This window comes from Rattus norvegicus, chromosome 15 (genome assembly GCF_021556685.1).
Source record: "Rattus norvegicus strain SHRSP/BbbUtx chromosome 15, alternate assembly SHRSP_T2T, whole genome shotgun sequence".
Classification (NCBI taxonomy): domain Eukaryota; kingdom Metazoa; phylum Chordata; class Mammalia; order Rodentia; family Muridae; genus Rattus; species Rattus norvegicus.
The window spans coordinates 64,735,050-64,762,524 of record NC_141548.1 but is presented as its reverse complement, the minus strand read 5'-3'; the positions used below and the strand labels follow the sequence as shown (position 1 = coordinate 64,762,524).

Below are 27,475 nucleotides of genomic sequence, written 5' to 3'. Positions count from 1 at the left end.
CACACACACACACACACACACACACACACACACATAATGACTCCATTTATCTAACTAGATTCATATGGAGAAACAGAATGCAAAATGCCACCTGCAGTTTTAAGTGGCTAAAACAAAAATGTGACTGTATTAGCATGATTGTATGATATATTTAAACTGTAAAATTGGTGTATATCATTAATTGTTCACAGTTTTAAGGTAAATTAGGCTTCGTGTCATTTGCCAAAATAATAAATGTTGACTATCTTAATGAGGATTTTTTTTTTATTTCACGAAAATACTAAACTTGTATGGTTTCATTACTTGGAGGATTTACATTACTTTTGTGACAGTGTGTACAGAAACTCCTGTCTACCACATGTACCTAATGAGTCCACAAGATCATAACTTGTTTACGTCACAGTAACCAGTGACTTGTGCACCATACTAACTTTGTTGTAAATCTTTTCATGTCATTCCTTTTTCTTAACCTATATTCAGAAAATTTGAGCTTTCAAAGAATTCCGAACATGAAAGTTATCTTTGTTCTTCCTAGGTGTCTTAAGTAATAAAACGTTCCCTCCTTCAACTTGTAAACCATGGCTTGGAATTCAAAAACCTCATCATATCTACACAGATGGATTAAATTACCTAAATTACACTAGAATATTGGAGTGGTAAATAACAGAAAATTAAGCACCAGCCACACCATTATCAGAACCTGCAGGCCACATGGAATCAGTGTGGTATTTTCATCTCAGTCAGCCACTTGTCAAAATGGCCCAGAGCTCTCAAAACTTCTCCACCAGACTTTCTAAGTTCCCAATTTCCATCCCGAGCTACCTCTTGCTACTCTCTGCCCCCTGCCATCTCTCTCCCTCCATGGCTAACCCCATGAGTAGCCATCCATATAGTTCCCATGGTGAGTAGCTATCATGCCAGTCCTATACAGAGAACACCTATCTCAAAGCTCTCTTGCTGTGAACTGTGCTCACATTCCCAGCAACCTGGTAAAATCAAACCTGTAGAGGCTTCTACTTTATCAATTAGACTTATAACAGTAAATTCTCACCTCACAAAACGTTGACACAATAAACTCAGAGCCAATTGATATTGATATAAACTGCCCACCTTGATGAGACAAATTGTCCTGTAATAATCCTCCCTTGTGGAAAGCCGCAATAACATTCGCCATCACAAGATGGCGCTGGCTTCCGCCGCGCCAGCCCAACTTCCTTTCAGGAAACTAGCTGTGTGCGCATGTGCAAGAGTGTGTTCACGCCAAGTCTTTGCCCACCCCGGGGCGTGCCTATGAGATCATGGGTAAGCGACCAATCAGGTGTGGGCGCGCCGTGCTAGGGTTTTTTTGTTTTTTTGTTTTTTTGTTTTTTTTTTTTTTTTTCTGGAACATCAGAGGTTTAATATTCTTTTTATCTAAAGACAAATGATTTTTAAATAATGATAGTTTATCACAGATTCAGTAAAGTTAGTAAAGAAGAAACAGTCATATTTTATACACAGAATAAAGGTAGTTATAGAAAGTTGTAGTAAAAAAGGCTAATTAGGTTAAGTTTTTATTGCTGTTTTTTTTTTATTAACTTGAGTATTTCTTATATACATTTCAAGTGTTATTCCCTTTCCGGGTTTCCGGACAAACATCCCCCTCCCCCCTCCCCTTCCTTATGGGTGTTCCCCTCCCAACCCTCCCCCCATTGCCGCCCGCCCCCCAAGGACGTGCTAGGGTTTTATAACCAGCCCCTTTCTGGGCCCTGGCACTCTCCTCTTCAAGATGTAATAAACGCTTTGCTGCAGAAGGATCCTGGTGTCTGCGCGTCGTTCCTGCTGGCAAGACGTTGGGCGCGCGACACTCCCTTATAAAATATTCATAGCTACCTGTGGCCATTTAAGGCCACATGAATCTGGGTCATCCTTCTCTTTCTCCATCTTGGTTCCTTTCTCCTCTCTCCAAAACTATGTGCCCACTTCACTTTTTCACTGCCCAATCACAGGCCTTGCCTTATCTTGTGCCTGCCCTCACCTGCACATAACATCAATCCACAGAATATAATAGTTGATTGATAATCTTATCTTTTGGATACTCTATAGCATATGATTAAAAATGTTGGTACATTATATTTTACATTTTAGAAAACACTACATATATTAGATTTAAATTTAGTTACTGGCAAAGTAAATCAACAATTAATGAAAACAGTAAGCCATGCATTTGAAAAAGAGGTAACAATGGGTGGGTTTGAAAGGAGGAGGAGGGGGAAAATTATGTTATTATGTTTTAATCACAAAAATAATAAAAAATAATATAATAATTATTTTTAATATAATTTTACTTCTGGGGATGGATGAAATGACTAAAGAGGAACAGCCTTTATTTACAAGCATGAAGACATGTATTAGGGTTGCATCAGTCTTCATCAAAATTACCAGGACATGACTTCATGTGTTGGGAGGTATCAAAGGAATTTGCTTGTGGGTAGGCCTCTAGCCTACCTCCCAGTTCAGTATGAGAAATTGGAAAACAGTAAAGGATGGCCACCATAGCCCTCTAGGCTCCTCCTGTGAATAGTGTACACACAATCCCCCCCTCCTCTCTCTCTCTCTCTCTCTCTCTCTCTCTCTCTCTCTCTCTCTCTCTCTCTCTGTCTCACATATACATAATATATAAACGCACACATACACACATATAAACACACAAACAAACACAATTGTACTTCTATCCTTCTGATATCAAGTATCAGATACTGAGAAAAACCTAATCATACCAACCAGAAATACTTACCCTGTTTAAATTATTTTGTTTAGTTATTTCTACTTCAAGTTACCATGCATTACTTTCATTTTTATCTTGAGCTTGGAAGTGAAAAAATATCAAACAAAACAGATATGGTGGTGATGTCTTACTAGTCGAGGGTGTATGCAATAATGACTGGTGATCTAATTTGATCCCTAGGTCCTCAGGACCTTACAGTAGAAAGACAGAATCAATTAATGTAAGTTTTCCTCCGACATTTCGATGTACACTTGTATATGTTTACCCACAAACATATACATGCAAAATAAATAACTATAATTTGTTTCGTAGTGAATAAAATAAAGTAAAAACAATTCCTTGATAAAATGACTTAAAGGAGTTTCCATGGTTATACTCTGTTGTGAAGAATAGATACTTGGTATGTTGTGAACATGAACATTGACATACAGGAATACAAAAGTTTGAGAAAGAACTAAAAGACTGTATTCTCAATAACAGATGACTTTGTGACAGCAACTGTGCACCATAAGATCCCATACACAAAAAAGCACATCAAATAAAATTGGGTTCAGAACATTATTTGTTGTAATTAGATTAGATTGGTGTATGTTTGTGTGTGTGTGTGTGTGTGTGTGTACTTTGTCTGTATGTATGTAAGTGTACTCTATGCACGCCTGGTGCTTGTGGAAGTCAGTAGGTAACCTCTGAGAATATTTATTGCAAGATAATATGATTTCCTTAGTTAACATGATGACCAGATTTTATATTTCTAGAATTCACATTAAATAAGCCAAACAATAGAAGTGCATATTTATAAGCCCAAAAATTGTGGGGCAGGGACACATGAAATATTCTACTCATTAGCCAATTGGTAAATTGTAGTTTGATTAATGAAAATTGTCTAAAATAAAGCATAGAATAATAGAGGAAGAAGACCAAAATGATGTTATCCATGTACATGCACACATTGTGCATACTCAAGAATATGTATCCCACACAAAGAAGCATGGAGCTATTTTATCCATGAATATATACAAGTACACAAGTATATGTATACTATACGTATATGTATGAATATAAATACGAACATATGTACACAGGTATATAGAGTTTCCGTGTTTTTCTTCTACAAGATAGTTTTTCTCAGATCATGAAGAATTCATTTACTATTTTTAAATATTTCAATTTCTGATCATGCTCATCATCTTAGGGAAAAGTGTCACTTTTTGATATGGGTTAATGAATAGCAGACAACCATGAAAAACTATTTTACCAGAGTGTGCAGTGTAATGACAATGGCATTAGTCTTTCTGTAGGACATTCATAACTCTACAAAATAGGTGGGTCAGCATAGGAATAGGATTTCCTGACATGTTTTAAAGTGTGGAAAGGCAAAGAAGCTTCTTACAGATAATTCTAAGTCAAAAAGTGTGGCCATGGATAATAATACTTTAACATTTCTTTATAAATAATATTGCTCAGTTCTAGAGTAGAGATTATAATTTATACAAAATGGTTTAGAAAAAATAAAACTTTTAGGGAAAGTTCTACTATTTTTGCCCTTACTTGAGAGACAAATCATTGCAGAAGGAAAGGCCAAAATATGGCCAGGTACATATCATTTCCAGTATCTATTTTAGTACTGCATATCATCAAAAGTAAGGTATTTTGGGTATCAACAACATATACTAATATCCTCCACTTCATCCTAAATTTTATTGATGTTATAATTATTTGCATATTTTAAATCTATGTTTTCTGTTCAATTATTGGCCTATGGAATAAACATACATTCTAGAAATAATAAGTTTAAATCTCCTTGGTACAGTGTACTGTTAAGTCTTATGTGATTTTGAAAGAGTTATATGCAAAGTCTTTTGACATACAGATTCCATATTTGCCCTTGTCTGTGATGGCTCAGATGTGTATGACCTAAAATAAACAAATAGTAAAATAAAATTTCATTTTTTAATATTCTGAGATAAAAGGTAGTTTTGAAACCTTATGCTTTATTGTTATTGAAACTGCATACTTATGCATGCTTCAACTGTATTAATTACAAGTTATTATAATTATATAAATGAGCCCATCAAGCAGAACAAATACATAAAATAAGTTGCCATTCATTCATAGTGTCTTCTGTATATTTGCTTTTGATAATTTCAGTTTTAAGTACAGATTATAAGTAGAAATTGAGTTTAAGCTCAAGAAGAAGGAAGACCAAAATGTAGATGCTTCAGTTCTTCTTAGAAAGCGTGACAAAATACTCATGGGAGGAAATAAAGGGACAAAGATTGGAGCAGAGACTGAAAGAAAGGCCACCCCGAGACTGCCCCATCTGGGGATCCCTCCCATATGCAGCCACCAAGCCCAGTCACTATTGCTGAAGCCAAGAGGTATTTGCTGACAGAAGCCTGGTATGGATGTCTCCTGTGAGGCTCTGCCAGAGCCTGACAAATATAGAGGCAGATGCTCACAAGCAACTATTGGACTGAGAACAGCGACCCTAGTGGAGGAGCTAGAGAAAGGACTAAATGAACTGAAGGGGTTTGCAACCCCACAGGAAAAACAACAATACCAACCAGCCATACTTTCCCTACCCCCAGAGCTCCCAGTGACTAAACCAAGAACCAGAGAATAGACATAGAGGGAACCATCGCTCCAGAGATATATGTATCAGAGGATGACACTATGTGGTATCAATAGCAGGAGAAACCCTTGGTCCTGTGTAGGCTTGTTTCCCCACTATAGGGGAATGCCAGGGTGTTGAGGTGGGTGAGGATGGGTGGGATAGGGAGCATCCTTATAGGAGCCATAGGAAGGAGCATGGAGAAGTGGGAACTGGGATAGGGGATAACATTTGAAATGTAAATACATAAATATTCGATAAATAAGTAACCAAACAAATAATAATAATTAGTTACTTCGAACACTGTGAACAAAAGTTAAAAGTCTTCCCTTTAACCTGATGATATTATATTTTTAGCAAAATTAACTTTCTACATATTTTCTTGTTATTAGATCTCTTGGAGGGAAATGCAGGACAAAAGTTACTCTCTGATTATTGTATCTACACTAAGTAATTTACTGCCTTCTAAAATTTCACCCAAGAGTTGTGTGTAGTCTATATTCATATAACTATGTCAAGTAAGTTTTAGCCAAAGAGTAGTTTAAAAGTCTCTGAAACTTCATAGGTTTAAAAACTAGCAATCTTATTTCAGCATTTATTTCTACATTACACAGCCACTAGCTCCACACAGTTTTAACAAGCCTTACACTCTTCTGGTTCTCTCATTAATGTGTTAAAAGTGACATTGACACATGCTCATTATCTGTATGACAGTGAAGATTTCAACAATTTGAAGACTATGGTGCTATTGTACTTTTAATATGCCCAAGTCCACCTATCACTTTTCAATGACCCCATTCACATTGTGGAATTATTTTTTTAAAGAATCACATGGTGGTTTGCATGGACTAGATGTTTAAAAAAAATAAGTTCTACACTCATTTCATAATTTTCATTCATCAGGCCAATCACTGTACACTCTGTTTAGCTTTCTATACTCAGTGATTCCCTAGTAATTTCTTAGAGAAATTTCTCATAATACTACTGTTCTTTATATTAATTGATCAACTTGGGTTTTCAAATTTTCTAAAATTAGTATGCAATTTCTTTGTATATTTTCAGCTTATGATGGCCCAACAACTGCTTGATGAAAGTATGAACAAATGTTTAATCACCAGTAGGGAATAAATGAAAGACCAAAGTAACACCACTGTATTAGTTAGGGTTCGCTAGAGCCACAGAATTTATAGTCTCCATATAGAAAGGGAATCTGTTATGATGACTTAAAGTAATTGTCAACTCTGACTTGACAGTCCAAGTATCTAGTAGTTGCTCAGTCCCACAAGGCTAGTAGATTCCCACGGATATGCTGGCAAGTTAATGCAAACAGGCGAAGAAGAGTGAACCTTCCCTCTTCCAATATCTTTATGTAGGTCTCCAGCAAAAGGTGTGGCCCAGATTAGAGGTATGTACCACTACTCCTGGATCTGGGACTTGTTTTTGTCCCAACCTTACCTTGAACTCAGAGATCTTCTTGCCATAGTATCCTGGAATCCAAAGCCACTATGCCTCAAGATCTCTATGCAAAGATCCAGGTCAGAAACTTGTATCGCCCAGTCTCAAGATCAGGATCACAGTTGAACCTTCCAATTCTGGATTGTAGTTCATTCCAGATATAGTCAAGTTGACAACCACCAATGTCTGAATTGGCAAGCTGATGCATTTTATTTGAATCACATATATTAGTATGAGTGAGGGTTCACTTAAAGATGCACAGACACCATACTAGAAGTTCACCACAGTTTTGGGGATGGCTGACAGAGCTCTAGCACAATGTGCAGGCAACTTTTCTTGCCCAAGTCTCTTTCAGCATGTGTTCTCAGTAGTCCATTATGCTTCAATGCTCAGGAAAGGAGGGGCTTCCTGCAGCTGCTAAGTGTCTTAGACCTCCTGAAACCTGTGAGTAGTTGACTTCCCAAGCTAATCAAGTTTTCTTCTAAGATGGATAGGTAGCATCATCAGCTCGATCATAACTAGTTAAACAAGCACATTCCACTGGAGAGAGTCCAAAATAAATTTGAGAAGCATCTTTTAAAGCAAACAAGGTCTTAAAGAAAAAAGACTCTGTCAAACTCCTGCAACTGTGAAGGCATAATTATTTGTGTACAACAGAGCATCCTCTGTGGAACGGCAGAAGAAGAAAAATAAATACAAAAGGAGAAAGGAAAGAATCTGAGCTTCTGAGTACAACTGGGTTTTCAGGGAGAATAAAAGTATCCAATTGAGTATTAATTGTGAGCTATTAGATTAGTTAAATGATGACGGGTCAGGTTGCTCCACCATGGAGGCTGGAGAGTGAAAGGAAACCTGTACTTTCTCAGTCTCTGGATCTAGAAGCATAAGATACTAGGAAGAAACAACATGTAATTGTCTGAGATTGCAGACCTGGAAGGTTTTTGAAGGCTGAAGTCCTGGAGCAGATGCAGAGGGGACAATTACATTAACTGGCAGGTGCAACTTTGCTGCATTCCTGTTTTGCTGTTTGTTTTTGCATTTTTGTTTTTTGACAGTTTATTGGCAGTACTGCTCTATTCTGGCCTGTCTTTATTCCTTCACCAGACACTTGCCAATAACCTTAGAGAACACTTTCATTGACACATCTCTGCAGTGTGCTATATTTTTTCACGGGCATCTTTCAGTACAGTTACACTGATAACCAAAATTTATCAGGGCAGGGTAAATACATGAACAGATTATAAGGTACTAATTAACATACATGTAAGTATATATCCCTTTAGTTTATAAGAATATATTATATTAATTTGCTTATAATTTTGAAAATTTGGTAGAGTCTATGGAAATCTTCCAAAATATTGTATAAATACTGTAAACATATTGATTTTGGGGGGAAATGTGTATCAAGTTAGCACAGGCCAAAAATGCATGGTATATTTTGATAAAATATGAATAAAGAATGGTTTACTTTGTATTAACTACCTAAAAGGAATCCACAGGAGTTGTCTATATTAGTATATGTGGGGTGGGTTGGTGGGAAACCATATAAAAAGTTCGTAAATAGTATTATTGCTTAAATATAAACATTTTATTGAATATTTTATGTATTTACATTTCAAATGTTATCCCTTTTCCTGATTCCCCACTCACCGATCCTCCTTCCCCTTGCTTCTGTGAGGATGCTCCCTTCCTACTCCAACATTAACATACTTGCATTCCTCTACACTGGGGAAACTAGCCATCACAGGCCCAACGGCTTCTCCTTCTATTGATGCCAGGCAATATTATCCTCTGCATATGTGGCTGGAGCCATGGGTCCCTCCATGTTTACTCTTTGGTCAGTGGTTTAGTCCTTGGGAGCTCTTGAGCTCTTGATTGGTTAACATTGTTGATTTTCCTATGAGGTTGCAAACCACTTCATCCCGTTCAGTCCTTTTGCTAACTCCTCTATTAGGGTCAGTCCCTGTAGTCAGTCCTAAAGTTAGCTGCAAGAATTCAAATCTGTATCAGTAAAGCTCTGGTATAGCCTCTCAGGAGACATCCATATCAGATTGCTATTAAGATATAAAACTATTAAAAATTATACAAAGGACACAGAGGCAGAATGCCTCTAGGACAGGGCACTTCCTGTGTTTACCTGGAGTCCCACACCCACGGATCCCGGCCAGCAGCAGCTCTCTGCTCCCAGACCCTATGGGAGAGAGACCTCACCGCCTGGTCAGGTGGGCACTCCTGAGGCTGCAGAGCAGAAGAGACCACCAACACTGCCCACCCCTGCCCACATCCCTGGCCCAAGAGGAAACTGTATAAGGCCTCTGGTTTCCCATGGGGGAGAGCCCAGGAGCGGCAGGACCCCTGCAACTGAGACACCACCGGAACCTGAAGGAACAGACCAGATAAACAGTTCTCTGCAACCAAATCCCATGGGAGGGAGAGCTAAACATTCAGAGAGGCAGACACGCCTGGGAAACCAGAAGAGACTGCACTCTGCACACATTACTGATTCCAGAGGAAAACACCAAACGCCATCTGGAACCCTGGTGCACTGAAGCTCCCGGAAATGGCGGCACAGATCTTCCTGGTTGCTGCCACCACAGAGAGCTCGTGGGCAGCACCCCGCGAGCAAACTTGAGCCTCGGGACCACAGGTAAGACCAACATTTCTGCTGCAAGTGACCTGCCTGGTGAACTCAAGACACAGGCCCACAGGAACAGCTGAAGACCTGTAGAGAAGAAAAACTACACGCCCGAAAACAGAACACTCTGTCCCCATAACAGGCTGAAAGAAAACAGGAAATCAGGTCTACAGCACTCCTGACACACAGGCTTATAGGACAGTCTAGCCACTGTCAGAAATAGCAGAACAAAGTAACAGTAGAGATAATCTGATGGCGAGAGGCAAGCGCAGGAACCCAAGAAACAGAAACCAAGACTACATGGCACCATCGGAGCCCAATTCTCCCATCAAAAGAAACATGGAATATCCAAACACACCAGAAAAGCAAGATCTAGTTTCAAAATCATATTTGATCATGGAGCTGGAGGACTTCAAGAAAAACATGAAGAACTCGCTTAGAGAAACACAGGAAAACTAATCAACAAGTAGAAGCCTACAGAGAGGACTCGCAAAAATTCCTGAAAGAATTCAGGAAAACATAAATAAACAAGTAGAAGCCCATAGAGAGGAGACACAAAAATCCCTGAAAGAATTCCAGGAAAACACAAACAAACAGTTGAAGGAATTAAAAATGGAAATAGAAGCAATCAAGAAAGAACACATGGAAACAACCTTGGATATAGAAAACCAAAAGAAGAGACAAGGAGCTGTAGATACAAGCTTCACCAACAGAATACAAGAGATGGAAGAGAGAATCTCAGGAGCAGAAGATTCCATAGAAATCATTGACTCAACTATCAAAGATAATGTAAAGCAGAAAAAGCTACTGGTCCAAAACATACAGGAAATCCAAGACTCAATGAGAAGATCAAACCTAAGGATAATAGGTATAGAAGAGAGTGAAGACTCCCAGCTCAAAGGACCAGTAAATATCTTCAAAAAATCATAGAAGAAAACTTCCCTAACTTAAAAAAAAAAGAGATACCCATAGGCATACAAGAAGCCTACAGAACTCCAAACAGATTGGACCAGAAAAGAAACACCTCCCGTCACAAAATAGTAAAAACACCAAACGCACAAAATAAAAAAAGAATATTAAAAGCAGTAAGGGAAAAAGGTCAAGTAACATATAAAGGCAGACCTATCAGAATCACACCAGACTTCTCGCCAGAAACTATGAAGGCCAGAAGATCCTGGACTGATGTCATACAGACCCTAAGAGAACACAAATGCCAGCCCAGGTTACTGTATCCAGCAAAACTCTCAATTAACATAGATGGAGAAACCAAGATATTTCATGACAAAACCAAATTTACACAATATCTTTCTACAAATCCAGCACTACAAAGGATAATAAATGGTAAAGCCCAACATAAGGAGGCAAGCTACACCCTAGAAGAAGAAAGAAACTAATCGTCTTGGTAAGAAAACAAAGAGAAGAAAAGCACACAAATATGAATATAACAGTAAACAATAATCACTATTCCTTAATATCTCTCAACATCAATGGCCTCAACTCCTCAATAAAAAGACATAGATTAACAAACTGGATACGTACGAGGACCCTGCATTCTGTTGCCTACAGGAAACACACCTCAGAGACAAAGAAAGACACTACCTCAGAGTGAAAGGCTGGAAAACAACTTTCCAAGCAAATGGTCAGAAGAAGCAAGCTGGAGTAGCCATTCTAATATCAAATAAAATCAATTTTCAACTAAAAGTCATCAAAAAAGATAAGGAAGGACACTTCATATTCATCAAAGGAAAAATCCACCAAGATGAACTCTCAGTCCTAAATATCTATGCCCCAAATACAAGGGCACCTACATACGTAAAAGAAACCTTACTAAAGCTCAAAACACACATTGCACCTCACACAATAATAGTAGGAGATTTCAACACCCCACTCTCATCAATGGGCAGATCATGGAAACAGAAATTAAACAGAGACGTAGACAGACTAAGAGAAGTCATGAGCCAAATGGACTTACCAGATATTTATAGAACATTCTATCCTAAAGCAAAAGGATATATCTTCTTCTCACCTCCTCATGGTACTTACTCCAAAATTGACCATATAATTGGTCAAAAACGGGCCTCAACAGGTACAGAAATATAGAAATAATCCCATGCGTGCTATCGGACCACCACGGCCTAAAACTGGTCTTCAATAACAATAAGGGAAGAATGCCCACATATAGGTGGAAATTGAACAATGCTCTACTCAATGATAACCTGGTCAAGGAAGAAATAAAGGAAGAAATTAAAAACTTTTTAGAATTTAATGTAAATGAAGGTACAACATACCCAAACTTATGGGACACAATGAAAGCTGTGGTAAGAGTAAAATTTATAGCGCTGAGTGCCTGCAGAAAGAAATAGGAAAGAGCATATGTCAGCAGCTTGACAGCACACCTAAAAGCTCTAGAACAAAAAGAATCAAATACACCCAGGAGGAGTAGAAGGCAGGAAATAATCAAACTCAGTGCTGAAATCAACCAAGTAGAAACAAAAAGGACCAAAGAAAGAATCAACAGAACCTAAAGTTAGTTCTTTGAGAAAATCAACAAGATAGATAAACCCTTAGACAGACTAATGAGAGGACACAAAGAGTGTGGCCAAATTAACAAAATCAGAAAGGAAAAGGGAGACATAACTACAGATTCAGAGGAAATTCAAAAAATCAACAGATCTTACTATAAAAGCCTATATACAACAAAACTTGAAAATCTTAAGGAAATGGACAATTTCCTAGACAGATACAAGGTACCGAAGTTAAATCAGGAACAGATAAACCAGTTAAACAACCCCATAACTCGTAAGGAAATAGAAGCAGTCATTAAAGGTCTCCCAACCAAAAAGAGCCCAGGTCCAGACGGGTTTAGTGCAGAATTCTATCAGACCTTCATAGAAGGCCTCATACCAATATTATCCAAACTATTCCACAAAATTTAAACAGATGGAGCACTACAGAATTCCTTCTATGAAGCCACAATTACTCTTATACCTAAACCACACAAAGACACAACAAAGAAAGAGAACTTCAGACCAATTTCCCTTATGAAGATCGACGCAAAAATACTCAACAAAATTCTGGCAAACCGAATTCAAGAGCACATCAAAATAATCATCCACCATGATCAAGTAGGCTTCATCCCAGGCATGCAGGGATGGTTTAATATACAGAAAACCATCAACGTGATCCATTATATAAACAAACTGAAAGAACAAAACCACATGATCATTTAATTAGATGCTGAGGAAGCATTTGATAAAATTCAACACCCCTTCATGATAAAAGTCCTGGAAAGAATAGGAATTCAAGGCCCATACCTAAACATAGTGAAAGCCATATACAGGAAAGAAGTTGCTAACATTAAACTAAATGGAGAGAAACTTGAATCAATCCCACTAAAATCAGGGACTAGACAAGGCTGCCCACTCTCTCCCTACTTATTCAATATAGTCCTTGAAGTTCTATCCAGAGCAATCAGACAACAAAAGGAGGTCAAGGGGATACAGATCAGAAAAGAAGAAGTCAAAATATCACTATTTGCAGATGATATGGTAGTATATTTAAGTGATCCCAAAAGTTCCACCAGAGAACTACTAAAGCTGATAAACAACTTCAACAAAGTGCCTGGGTATAAAAGTAACTCAAATAAATCAGTAGCCTTCCACTACACAAAAGAGAAACAAGCCGAGAAAGAAATTAGGGAAACGACACCCTTCATAATAGACCCAAATAATATAAAGTACGTGGTGTGACTTTAACCAAGCAAGTAAAAGATTTGTACAATAAGAACTTCAAGACACTGGGGAAAGAAATTGAAGAAGACCTCAGAAGATGGAAAGATCTCCCATGCTCATGGATTGGCAGGATTAATATAGTTAAAATGGCCATTTTACCAAAAGCCATCTACAGATTCAATGCAATCCCCATCAAAATACCAGTCCAATTCTTCAAAGAGTTAGACAGAACAATTTGTAAATTCATCTGGAATAACAAAAAACCCAGGATAACTAAAACTATCCTCAACAATAAAAGGACTTCAGGGGGAATCACTATCCCTGAATTCAAGCAGTATTACAGAGCAATAGTGATAAAAACTGCATGGTTTTGGTACAGAGACAGGAAGACCGACTAATGGAATAGAAATGAAGACCCAGACATGAACCCACACACCTATGGTCACTTGATTTTTGACAAAGGAGCCAAAACCATCTAATGCAAAAAAGATAGCATTTTCAGCAAATGGTGCTGGTTCAACTGGAGGTCAACATGTAGAAGAATGCAGATCGATCCATGCTCATCACCCTGTACACATCTTAAGTCCAAGTGGATCAAGGACCTCCACATCAAACCAGACACACTCAAACTAATAGAAGAAAAACTAGGAAAGCCTCTGGACCACATGGGCACTGGAAAAAATTTCCTGAAGAAAACACCAATGGCTTATGCTCTAAGATCAAGAATCGACAAATGGGATCTCATAAAACTGCAAAGCTTCTGTAAGGCAAAGGACACTGTGGTTAGGACAAAATGGCAACCAACCGATTGGGAAAAGATCTTCACCAATCCTACAACAGATAGAGGCCTTATATCCAAAATATACAAAGAACTCATGAAGATAGACCGCAGGGAGACAAATAACCCTATTAAAAAATGGGGTTCAGAGCTAAACAAACAAATCACAGCTGAGGAATGCCGAATGGCTAAGAAACACCTAAAGAAATGTTCAACATCTTTAGTCATAAGGGAAATGCAAATCAAAACAACCCTGAGATTTCACTTCACACCAGTGACAATGGCTAAGATCAAAAACTCAGGTGACAGCAAATGCTGGCGAGGATGCGGAGAGAGAGGAACACTCCTCCATTGTTGGTGAGATTGCAGATTGGTACAACCATTCTGGAAATCAGTCTGGAGGTTCCTCAGAAAATTGGACATTGAACTGCCTGAGGATCCAGCTATACCTCTCTTGGGCATATACCCAAAAGATGCCCCAACATATAAAAAAGACACGTGCTCCACTATGTTCATCGCAGCCTTATTTATAACAGCCAAAAGCTGGAAAGAACCCAGATGCCCTTCAACAGAGGAATGGATACAGAAAATGTGGTACATCTACACAATGGAATATTACTCAGCTATCAAAAACAACGAGTTTATGAAATTCGTAGGCAAATGGTTGGAACTGGAAAACATCATTCTGTGTGAGCTAACCCAATCACAGAAAGACATACATGGTATTCACTCATTGATAAGTGGCTATTAGCCCAAATGCTTGAATTACCCTAGATGCCTAGAACAAATGAAACTCAAGACGTATGATCAAAATGTGAATGCTTCACTCCTTCTTTAAAAGGGGATCAAGAATACCCTTGACAGGGAAGAGAGAGGCAAAGATTAAAACAGAGACTGAAGGAACACCCATTCAGAGCCTGCCCCACATGTGGCCCATTCATATACAGCCACCCAATTAGACAAGATGGATGAAGCAAAGAAGTGCAGACCGACAGGAACCGAATGTAGATCGCTCCTGAGAGACACAGCCAGAATACAGCAAATACAGAGGCGAATGCCAGCAGCAAACCACTGAACTGAGAATAGGACCCCCGTTGAAGGAATCAGAGAAAGAACTGGAAGAGCTTGAAGGGACTCGAGACCTCATATGTACAACAATGCCAAGCAGCCAGAGCTTCCAGGGACTAAGCCACTACCTAAAGACTATACATGGACTGACCCTGGACTCTGACCTCATAGGTAGCAATGCATATCCTAGTAAGAGCACCAGTGGAAGGGGAAGCCCTGGGTCCTGCTAAGACTGAACCCCCAGTGATCTAGACTGTTGGGGGGAGGGCGGCAATGGGGGGAGGGTGAGGAGGGGAAAACCCATAAGGAAGGGGAGGGGGGAGGGGGATGTTTGCGCGGATACCGGGAAAGGGAATAACACTCGAAATGTATATAAGAAATACGCAAGTTAATAAAAAAAATTTTTTACAACAAAATGTTACCAAATGGATTACCCCACAGTAATTACAATCCAAATAAAATTGAAGGATTAAAAAACATTGAAGGCAACAAGATGAACCATCTACCATGACGGTCATTGGCGCCTCAAGGAAAAGTAAGTTGTTGCTACTTATAAATATTTTTTGGTTTACCTTCTCTAATAGAATACTGCTGCGTTCCATTTTTAAGCTATGATAATTCATACTTATATCTTCAACAAAAATAAAACTATTAGAATTGCTTCATTTAACTTCCTATAGAAAAACACTTAAAATATTCATTGGTCAACATTAAAAGAACAATTATTGGCACCCACCTGCAAAGTTACATCATAGAGCAATCGAAAGGCAATAATTAGCAGAGATGGTGTAGATGTTTCAGAGTTAATGGTGAGGAAAAGCAGACATGAAGACAAAATACCAGCTAGTTCTACTCCTGTAAAGCATGAGAAACTCGCCTCTTTTTCTTACTCTTTGGTGAGAGATGTTCTGATGAGGAAACATTTGTGATTATGAGATAACAAAGAATACCTCTTAGACATAGGGTTCAGCCAATAGAAAGTCCTTATTAGCCAGGTGTGACTACATGCATGCTCTGGCCCGGAGTGAAGTTCCAGATCTTTCTAAGGTTGAGCTTTTAAGCACACAAACCAAACCCTGGGTTGACATACTTTAGTTACCAAGAGTAGGCAGCCAGAAACAGAACTACAAAATCAAAGAGCAAGGGCAGTACGTTCAAGAAATTTCTCAGTACCATGTACTTTGATGGAGTAGGTTCTTGTCATTTTGGTGGGTGTTAAGATCTATATACTGGGCTCTTAGGCCAATGGTGTCTTGATTTTCCTGTTGTACTAGGTTTTGATACATTTCACAAGTGAACACTAATTGAATTAAACTCTTTCCCCATCGAAAAATCATAAAAAAATATGTAGAAACTTCTTGTAAAATGTACTTGTCCTTTTAAACGTACTCATATTGATAAACTCCACCTCACATCTGGAATTTAAATACAGCCAAATACAATAAAAGCAGAGCCTATGAGGAGAATCCAAATATCAGTCTTATAGATGAGGTAAGGGAGAGTTCAGATGGTCCTAAGTTTTTGAAACAAATATTGTGAGGACACATCTGGTTATTTCTGGTGATAACTGGCTTGAGTGTCACAGACTGAAGCAAGCCTCCTTGGAAGCTGGTAGAGCTGTGTGACCTGGTTTAGAGCATGTCTTCTGGGATGCATGAAGTGCTGTTTCTAGTTAGGTCAGGCCTACTGTGTCCCTGGTTAGATTAAGCTTCCTGTGTGGCTGTGTTATTGTGTTCCTGGGAGACAGGTAGGCTGTGGACTCACCCATCTGCCACGGTTTCAGGTATACATGCAGACCTGAAGAGGACTAAATTAAATTCTGAAAAATCTTTTTTAACTCTCCAGAGATCTCCAGACAGCTCAGCTATGGCTTGAAGAAATTCTAAGGAACTACTAGCAAATCTCCTGCTGACCAGGAGCCCAGTTTTTTTAATTTACATATCAATTCAGTCATTTACTCCAGAGCCCCTCCAGGTATCAGTATACCATCACGATAGCCCCTTGACTCTTAGGAAACAGACAAGTGCATGGTTTGGAGGTTGTTGTTGTTCTTGTTTGTTTGTTTTGGTTTTGGTTTTGGTTTTTATCAAAGTAAAATAATTCAGAGATCTGCCTGCTTTTGTAAATTTAGCTGGGTTTAATCCTGTCACAAGATTACCATACCAATCAAACCTGGGTGTAAATTGGCTCTATTCCAGGAAGATCTTCAAGTCAGGAAAGTGCCTGCCCCTGAATCTTCCTGTCTCTGAATCTTTTTGAGAACCTTGTTCACAGTGCAGCTGCCTCTGCTATTCTAGGTCTCTGAAATCCCTCATATTGTATCCTTGTATTTTACATAGTTGAGAAATTATAGATTTTCAAACGCATGTTCTTAGAATTCTTGTTCTGAATGGCTCAGCACTTACTGTTTTGCTGAGTCATTAGCCAAACCCTCTTCTCCAGGACTCATGCTATCTCTGATTATCCCAGAGTCATTAGCCCTGACAAAGAGGACATTCCTCAAAAGAGAAGCATGAAGATATGTATGTCATTATACAAACAAGCCTTATGCCCACAGCAACCGTCACACTCCTAAAGGACCATGTCCTGTGGTCTCTGTTCCTGGGGCAAGAACCATATCATTCTGCTTCTACCATGGGCATGCAGGACTCACTACCTCCCCATTTCTCTTTTTAACTTGAGAGTACAAAAGTTGACTCTGAGTTCTCAACTTGGGTGATGTAGATGCAGAGGAGAATTAAAGCTTGTAAAAATAAAGCAACTGCAATTCCTTCATTTATCAGCAAAGTTGTCCAGGAAGATGAAAAGATGTACTTATGCACAGCAGAAGCACAGCTGCAGACACTTCCTCAATAGAAGTGAATCCCACTCTAGAGTTACGAATATCCATGATTATATGATGTAGGTAATCGATACCCAAAGCCAAATTAGAATTGTTCCAAAGCCCCTTTAAATGAGACCGAATCTTAGACCAATTATCTTCAGAAGTATTATATTCCAAGGGATTTACATAGACCCAAGGGAAAGTAGAATGGCATTGTACTGAGAGCCTGATCTTAATATTTTGAATTTGATTTCCCATAAATAGAACGGCTTCCTCTAAAGCCTAAAGCTTATCATGAAATCCCCTATCAATATTCTCCTGGATCATGAGTGCTATTGACATATTTTTGGATAACTGATCTACATGATGTGCTGTGTGAACATTTTTTAGTCAAGGATGTGGTGGATAGACAAAAACTAGAAATCACACATATTAAGGCTGTGATCACCAATATCAATGCTGCAACAAATCTTTTAGATCTCTTCAGAGGAAGATAGCCCTGTGCAAAGCCTCTATAAACAAATCTGGCTGAGAATGGGAATCTTATTTGAGAAAATATGGCTGCATTATATGTGAGACCCAGCCCAGAGTATACCAGGATTTGACTGTCTCTTTAAATGCTACACAAGGAGTAGATTTCTCACAGTTAGCCAGCTAGAGCTGACTGAGAGCTTCCAAGTCCTCCTCCACTCTATCAGGAGGGTTGGGGATCTCATTCTGCAATGCTTTGGACTTCCTTTCCTTGTAGCAACAGACCTGTGAAGTAGTCACAATAGGAGAAGATAGAGGTGATAATTCCCATGTTAAGTTAATTTAATTGGAAGTAACTCAGTTCTCCATTGGAGGGAAGGGTCTTAAAGTAGTCTTAGTCTTGCAAGGAATTCTTTAAGTAGGAAGTCACCCATGTTGCACTGAGAGAAGAAGAGGGAAGTGTTGAGACTTATTTATTTCATCTGATTTAGGTAGATGAGAAATAAAATCCCATGTTAATCTATGTATATGAAAAGGGCAGTAATAATTTGTTTGTGAAAAGGAAACTGGGGTATGTAAATAGCATTATTTTATTAATTAAGGATTTAATAATGGCTATTTTTAAAGTAGTCTTGCTATCTAACCAGAGATCCTCTCTGCTACTTGCTTTTTGGTCATGTTAGTATACATGTGTTGTGGAGTGATGTTTGTCATTGTAGTGAATAAACCTTGAGATCAAATGACATCTGGACTACATCTCTCTATCCTGGCCCTAGTTGAGAGAATTCTATCTCCAGGGTGGAATCATCCAAAGAAAACTGGAGCCTCTACAGACTGTAGCTTTCCTGACAATTCTAAACTTCATTAAGTTAGCAATAAGCCTCTGGTACTCTGGTCATGCAAAATTAATTGCATCCCAAGTACAGAACTAATCAGAGCTCTAGGGGAGAAAGTGAAAGAAGGGACCAACACCTCAAAGCCTGGGATAAGGGGCCTCATCACCCGCTGATTACCAACATCTTGATGCTAACTGCTGCTTCCGTGGTAGGAAGAGCTGAAAGTGCAGGGAAACCCATGAGAGACAGGTTAGCCAGTTGCTTGGTGAGAAAGGTGCATACATTATTGGTGAAAGTAAGCAGAAACCTACCCCAACCTAACTTTGGGTTGTATATAAAAACAAAATTATTGAATCTCTATACTCCCTAGCATATACAATAACACCAGAATTAAGAAACCAATTAGTAGCTTCAAATGCATGAAAGTGAGTCCACATGCCCCAGAACCCACAGAGAGGAAATGACTTGGAATAAAGAATAAGGCTAAAGGAAAGTTTGGTTTGAAGAAGTGAAGATTGAGGTACCTCTAAAAAGTCTGCAAGTAGTAGAGCAACTACTAGAACATGAAGCTAGTAATGAAGTTCCGGCAATACTGATGAAAATCATAGCAGACATAGAGAGAGAGACATGTGCAAAAGGCTAGCCACTGATATAACTAAGAAATGGGGGTGAACAATCATTTTAAAGATGCTGTCCTAACTCAGAGCCCAGCCAAGACAGTCATATTCATCCCAATGACATCTTCCAAGGTCAATACATATAAAAGATTCACAATATTCAGTAACAATGATGAGGAGCAGATTGAGCAACAAATAATAATTAAACCATACACTAATCAGGGAATAGGTCAGATGAGACAAGAATATGCCCAGAATGGAATGAAGGATATATTCTATATGATAATGCTCTGGGAAAAAGGTCATATTGTCAGAATTAGAGATGAGGAAAGATCAAGAATACAGTAGAAAACCCAGCAGTGTTTGAAGCTTTTGATCAATTCCTAGACACTATTCAAGATGATGTATACTGTCTCCTGGACTAGATAACTTCAGTTTGGAGGTACATATTTCCATCTTTAGAGCTTGCACAATGTGAAGCAGCAGCACAATGGAACCCTTTTTTAAAGGACATTCTGCTAGTGAGAGAACTAGGAGTTCTTTTGTTTATACATAATGAACTAGCTACAGCACAGACAAATTATACCATCATTCAAAAGAATTTTAGTTAAGGGGGCACCACCAAATATAAGAACTAATTTGCAAGGAGTACTCCAAAATTGATTTCATTAAAGAGTATAGAAAGTTAGACCAAAAATAGTAACATTAAACACAATAAGAAAGCCATTTAAATTAAGGAGAACACCCAGATTTTTCAGACCATTCACACATATTAGAGCTTTGGCAGAAAACCTGGGTTTCGAACCCTACAGAGGTAAACGTCAAATAGAATTTTTGGAGGGAACAAACCTAAGATTATTTTTTTAGGAACAGAAGACCACCACAAAAGTAACCAGCAGTACAAAGAAACAGTGTCCAGCTACGAGAAACACATATACTTTTCAACAGGAATCAAGTAAGGCACCAACCAATAATACCATATATTATGTTACCCCTAAAGTTAGGAATTAGAAAATAAATTTTAGATCGCTAATTGACACAGTGATGTTAATATATGCACAGACACTATACCAAGAAAGAAAAAATAATTATACAGGGAGTGCCAGGAGAATTCATTGCACCACTATATAAATTAGAATTAATGGAATATGACAATATAATTTCCTTGGATTTTGCGTGTTGCAGTGCACCAGAAAATACTTTAAAATCTTAAAATTTTAAGATCTTATTGTCCCCTAATTTCCTAAACTTTAAAAAGATTGCTAGTAATAAGTGCTTTTTATGCTAAAAAAAAGATTCCCAAAGTAAAATGCAATTAGCAGAAATAAAAATAGAACCTGTAGGTTTACCAACAATTAAATCCCCATTCATGCCGCAATACCAAACTGAAGGAAGAAACTGGGAGATATATGGCACTATTAAAAAAGCCTACTAGCTCTCTGCTCCCAGACCCTGTGGGAAAGAGACCTCACCACCTGGTCAGGTGGGCACTCCTAAGGCTGCAGAGCGGAAGAGACCACCAACACTGCCCACCCCTGCCCACATCCCTGGCCCAAGAGGAAACTGTATAAGGCCTCTGGGCTCCCGTGGGGGGAGGCCCAGGAGCAGCAGGACACCTGCCTGAGACACCGCCGGAACCTGAAGGAAACAGACTGGATAAACAGTTCTCTGCCCCCAAATCCCGTGGGAGGGAGAGCTAAACCCTCAGAGAGGCAGACTCGCCTGGGAAACCAGAAGAGACTGCACTCTGCATACACATCTCGGACGCCAGAGGAAAACACCAAAGGCCATCTGGAACCCTGGTGCACTGAAGCTCCCGGAAGGGGCGGCGCAGGTATTCCTGGTTGCTGCCACCACAGAGAGCCCGTGGGCAGCACCCCGCGAGCAAACTTGAGCTTCGGGACCACAGGTAAGACCAACCTTTCTGCTGCAAGAAAGCTGCCTGGTGAACTCAAGACACAGGCCCACAGGAACAGCTGAAGAACTGTAGAGAGGAAAACTACACGCCCGAAAGCAGAACACTCTGTCCCCATAACTGACTGAAAGAGAGGAAAACAGGTCTACAGCACTCCTGACACACAGGCTTATAGGACAGTCTAGCCACTGTCAGAAATAGCAGAACAAAGTAACACTAGAGATAATCTGATGGCCAGAGGCAAGCGCAGGAACCCAAGCAACAGAAACCAAGACTACATGGCATCATCGGAGCCCAATTCTCCCACCAAAACAAACATGGAATATTCAAACACACCAGAAAAGCAAGATCTAGTTTCAAAATCATATTTGATCATGATGCTGGAGGACTTCAAGAAAGACATGAAGAACTCCCTAAGGAAACACAGAAAAACATTAATAAACAAGTAGAAGCCTACAGAGAGGAATCGCAAAAATCCCTGAAAGAATCGCAAAAGTCCCTGAAAGAATTCCAGGAAAACACAATCAAACAGTTGAAGGAACTAAAAATGGAAATAGAAGCAATCAAGAAAGAACACATGGAAACAACCCTGGATATAGAAAACCAAAAGAAGAGACAAGGAGCTGTAGATACAAGCCTCACCAACAGAATACAAGAGATGGAAGAGAGAATCTCAGGAGCAGAAGATTCCATAGAAATCATTGACTCAACTGTCAAAGATAATGTAAAGCGGAAAAAGCTACTGGTCCAAAACATACAGGAAATCCAGGACTAAATGAGAAGATCAAACCTAAGGATACTAGGTATAGAAGAGAGGGAAGACTCCCAGCTCAAAGGACCAGTAAATATCTTCAAAAAATCATAGAAGAAAACTTCCCTACCTAAAAAAAGAGATACCCATAGGCATACAAGAAGCCTACAGAACTCCAAATAGATTGGATCAGAAAAGAAACACCTCCTGTCATATAATAGTCAAAAAAGCAAACGCACAAAATAAAGAAAGAATAATAAAAGCAGTAAGGGAAAAAGGTCAAGTAACATATAAAGGGAGACCTATCCAAATCACACCAGACTTCTCGCCAGAAACTATGAAGGCCAGAAGATCCTGGACTGATGTCATACAGACCCTAAGAGAACACAAATGCCAGCCCAGGTTACTGTATCCTGCAAAACTCTCAATTAACATAGATGGAGAAACCAAGATATTCCATGACAAAACCAAATTTACACAATATCTTTCTACAAATCCAGCACTACAAAGGATAATAAATGGTAAAGCCCAACATAAGGAGGCAAGCTATACCCTAGAAGAAGCAAGAAACTAATCGTCTTGGCAACAAAACAAAGAGAATGAAAGCACACAAACATAACCTCACATCCAAATATGAATATAACGGGAAGCAATAATCACTATTGCTTAATATCTCTCAACATCAATGGCCTCAACTCCCCAATAAAAAGACATAGATTAACAAACTGGATACGCAACGAGGACCCTGCATTCTGCTGCCTACAGGAAACACACCTCAGAGACAAAGACAGACATTACCTCAGAGTGAAAGGCTGGAAAACAATTTTCCAAGCAAATGGTCAGAAGAAGCAAGCTGGAGTAGCCATTCTAATATCAAATAAAATCAATTTTCAACTAAAAGTCATCAAAAAAGATAAGGAAGGACACTTCATATTCATCAAAGGAAAAATCCACCAAGATGAACTCTCAATCCTAAATATCTATGCCCCAAATACAAGGGCACCTACATATGTAAAAGAAACCTTACTAAAGCTCAAAACACACATTGCACCTCACACAATAATAGTGGGAGATTTCAACACCCCACTCTCATCAATGGACAGATCATGGAAACAGAAATTAAACAGTGATGTAGACAGACTAAGAGAAGTCATGAGCCAAATGGACTTAACGGATATTTATAGAACATTCTATCCTAAAGCAAAAGGATATACCTTCTTCTCAGCTCCTCATGGTACTTTCTCCAAAATTGACCATATAATTGGTCAAAAAACGGGCCTCAACAGGTACAGAAAGATAGAAATAATCCCATGCGTGCTATCGGACCACCATGGCCTAAAACTGGTCTTCAATAACAATCAAGGAAGAATGCCCACATATACTTGGAAATTGAACAATGCTCTACTCAATGATAACCTGGTCAAGGAAGAAATAAAGAAAGAAATTAAAAACTTTTTAGAATTAATGAAAATGAAGGTACAACATACCCAAACTAATGAGACACAATGAAAGCTGTGCTAAGAGGAAAACTCATAGCGCTGAGTGCCTGCAGAAAGAAACAGGAAAGAGCATATGTCAGCACCTTGACAGCACACCTAAAAGCTCTAGAACAAAAAGAATCAAATACACCCAGGAGGAGTAGAAGGCAGGAAATAATCAAACTCAGAGCTGAAATCAACCAAGTAGAAATAAAAAGGACCATAGAAAGAATCAACAGAACCAAAAGTTGGTTCTTTGAGAAAATCAACAAGATAGATAAACCCTTAGCCAGACTAACAAGAGCACACAGAGAGTGCGTCCAAATTAACAAAATCAGAAATGAAAAGGGAGACATAACAACAGATTCAGAGGAAATTCAAAAAATCATCAGATCTTACTATAAAAACCTATATTCAACAAAACTTGAAAATCTTCAGGAAATGGACAATTTCCTAGACAGATACCAGGTACCGAAGTTAAATCAGGAACAGATAAACCAGTTAAACAACCCCATAACTCCTAAGGAAATAGAAGCAGTCATTAAAGGTCTCCCAACCAAAAAGAGCCCAGGTCAAGACGGGTTTAGTGCAGAATTCTATCAAACCTTCATAGAAGACCTCATACCAATATTATCCAAACTATTCCACAAAATTGAAACAGATGGATCACTACCGAATACCTTCTACGAAGCCACAATTACTCTTATACCTAAACCACACAAAGACACAACAAAGAAAGAGAACTTCAGACCAATTTCCCTTATGAAGATCGACGCAAAAATGCTCAACAAAATTCTGGCAAACCGAATCCAAGAGCACATCAAAATAATCATCCACCATGACCAGGTAAGCTTCATCCCAGGCATGCAGGGATGGTTTAATATACGGAAAACCATCAACGTGATCCATTATATAAACAAACTGAAAGAACAAAACCACATGATCATTTCATTAGACGCTGAGAAAGCATTTGACAAAATTCAACACCCCTTCATGATAAAAGTCCTGGAAAGAATAGGAATTCAAGGCCCATACCTGAACATAGTAAAAGCCATATACAGCAAACCAGTTGCTAACATTAAACTAAATGGAGAGAAACTTGAAGCAATCCCACTAAAATCAGGGACTAGACAAGGCTGCCCACTCTCTCCCTACTTATTCAATATAGTTCTTGAAGTTCTAGCCAGAGCAATCAGACAACAAAAGGAGGTCAAGGGGATACAGATCGGAAAAGAAGAAATCAAAATATCACTATTTGCAGATGATATGATAGTGTATTTAAGTGATCCCAAAAGTTCCACCAGATAACTACTAAAGCTGATAAACAACTTCAGCAAAGTGGCTGGGTATAAAATTAACTCAAATAAATCAGTCGCCTTCCTCTATACAAAAGAGAAATAAGCCGAGAAAGAAATTAGGGAAACGACACCCTTCATAATAGACCCAAATAATATAAAGTACCTCGGTGTGACTTTAACCAAGCAAGTAAAAGATCTGTACAATAAGAACTTCAAGACACTGAAGAAGGCAATTGAAGAAGACCTCAGAAGATGGAAAGATCTCCCATGCTCATGGATTGGCAGGATTAATATAGTAAAAATGGCCATTTTACCAAAAGCGATCTACAGATTCAATGCAATCCCCATCAAAATACCAATCCAATTCTTCAAAGAGTTAGACAGAACAATTTGCAAATTCATCTGGAATAAGAAAAATCCCAGGATAGCTAAAGCTATCCTCAACAATAAAAGGACTTCAGGGGGAATCACTATCCCTGAACTCAAGCAGTATTACAGAGCAATAGTGATAAAAACTGCATGGTATTAGTACAGAGACAAACAGATAGACCAATGGAACAGAATTGAAGACCCAGAAATGAACCCACATACCTATGGTCACTTGATTTTTGACAAAGGAGCCAAAACCATCCAATGGAATAAAGATAGCATTTTCAGCAAATGATGCTGGTTCAACTGGAGGTCAACATGTAGAAGAATGCAGATCGATCCATGCTTATCACCCTGTACAAAGCTTAAGTCCAAGTGGATCAAGGACCTCCACATCAAACCAGACACACTCAAACTAATTGAAGAAAAACTAGGGAAGCATCTGGAACACATGGGCACTGGAAAAAATTTCCTGAACAAAACACCAATGGCTTACGCTCTAAGATCAAGAATCGACCAATGGGATCTCATAAAACTGCAAAGCTTCTGTAAGGCAAAGGACACTGTGGTTAGGACAAAACGGCAACCAACAGATTGGGAAAAGATCTTTACCAATCCTACAACAGAGAGAGGCCTTATATCCAAAGTATACAAAGAACTCAAGAAGTTAGACCGCAGGAAAACAAATAACCCTATTAAAAAATGGGGCTCAGAGCTAAACAAAGAATTCACAGCTGAGGAATGCCGAATGTCTGAGAAACACCTAAAGAAATGTTCAACATCTTTAGTCATAAGGGAAATGCAAATCAAAACAGCCCTGAGATTTCACCTCACACCAGTGAGAATGGCTAAGATCAAAAACTCAGGGGACAGCAAATGCTGGCTAGGATGCAGAGAAAGAGGAACACTCCTCCATTGTTGGTGGGGTTGCAAACTGGTACAACCATTCTGGAAATCAGTCTGGAGGATCCTCAGAAAATTGGACATTGAACTGCCTGAGGATCCAGCTATACCTCTCTTGGGCATATACCCAAAAGATGCCTCAACATATAAAAAAGACACGTGCTCCACTATGTTCATTGCAGCCTTATTTATAATAGCCAGAAGCTGGAAAGAACCCAGATGCCCTTCAACAGAGGAATGGATACAGAAAATGTGGTACATCTACACAATGGAATATTACTCAGCTATCAAAAACAACGGCTTTATGAAATTCGTAGGCAAATGGTTGGAACTGGAAAACATCATCCTGAGTGAGCTAACCCAATCACAGAAAGACATACATGGTATGCACTCATTGATAAGTGGCTATTAGCCCAAATGCTTGAATTACCCTAGATGCCTAGAACAAATGAAACTCAAGACGGATGATCAAAACGTGAATGCTTCACTCCATCTTTAAATGAGGAAAAAGAATACCCTTGGCTGGGAAGGGAGAGGCAAAGATTAAAACAGAGACTGAAGGAACACCCATTCAGAGCCTGCCCCACAGGTGGCCCATACATATACAGCCACCCAATTAGACAAGATGGATGAAGCAAAGAAGTGCAGACCGACAGGAGCTGGATGTAGATCGCTCCTGAGAGACACAGCCAGAATACAGCAAATACAGAGGAGAATACCAGCAGCATACCACTGAACTGAGAATAGAACCCCCGTTGAAGGAATCAGAGAAAGAACTGGAAGAGCTTGAAGGGGCTCGAGACCCCATATGTACAACAATGCCAAGCAACCAGAGCTTCCAGGGACTAAGCCACTAACTAAAGACTATACATGGACTGACCCTGGACTCTGACCTCATAGGTAGCAATGAATATCCTAGTAAGAGCACCAGTGGAAGGGGAAGCCCTGGGTCCTGCTAAGACTGAACC

The 27,475-nt window shown here is 39.1% G+C and overlaps 1 long non-coding RNA gene across 2 annotated transcripts in view; it reads right to left on the bottom strand.

The window, feature by feature from the left end:
* The window catches only part of LOC120097052 (uncharacterized), a 61,365-nt gene extending 45,423 nt beyond the window's left edge, over window positions 1-15,942 (bottom strand). Inside the window, exon 1 of one of the 2 annotated variants that reach the window (XR_015639138.1) lies at window positions 15,782-15,942. This is a non-coding gene — a long non-coding RNA (uncharacterized LOC120097052). The remainder of the gene's footprint in view (window positions 1-15,781) is intronic. The other variant, XR_015639139.1, reaches the window with a different exon arrangement.
* Between the last annotated feature and the right edge of the window lie 11,533 nt (window positions 15,943-27,475).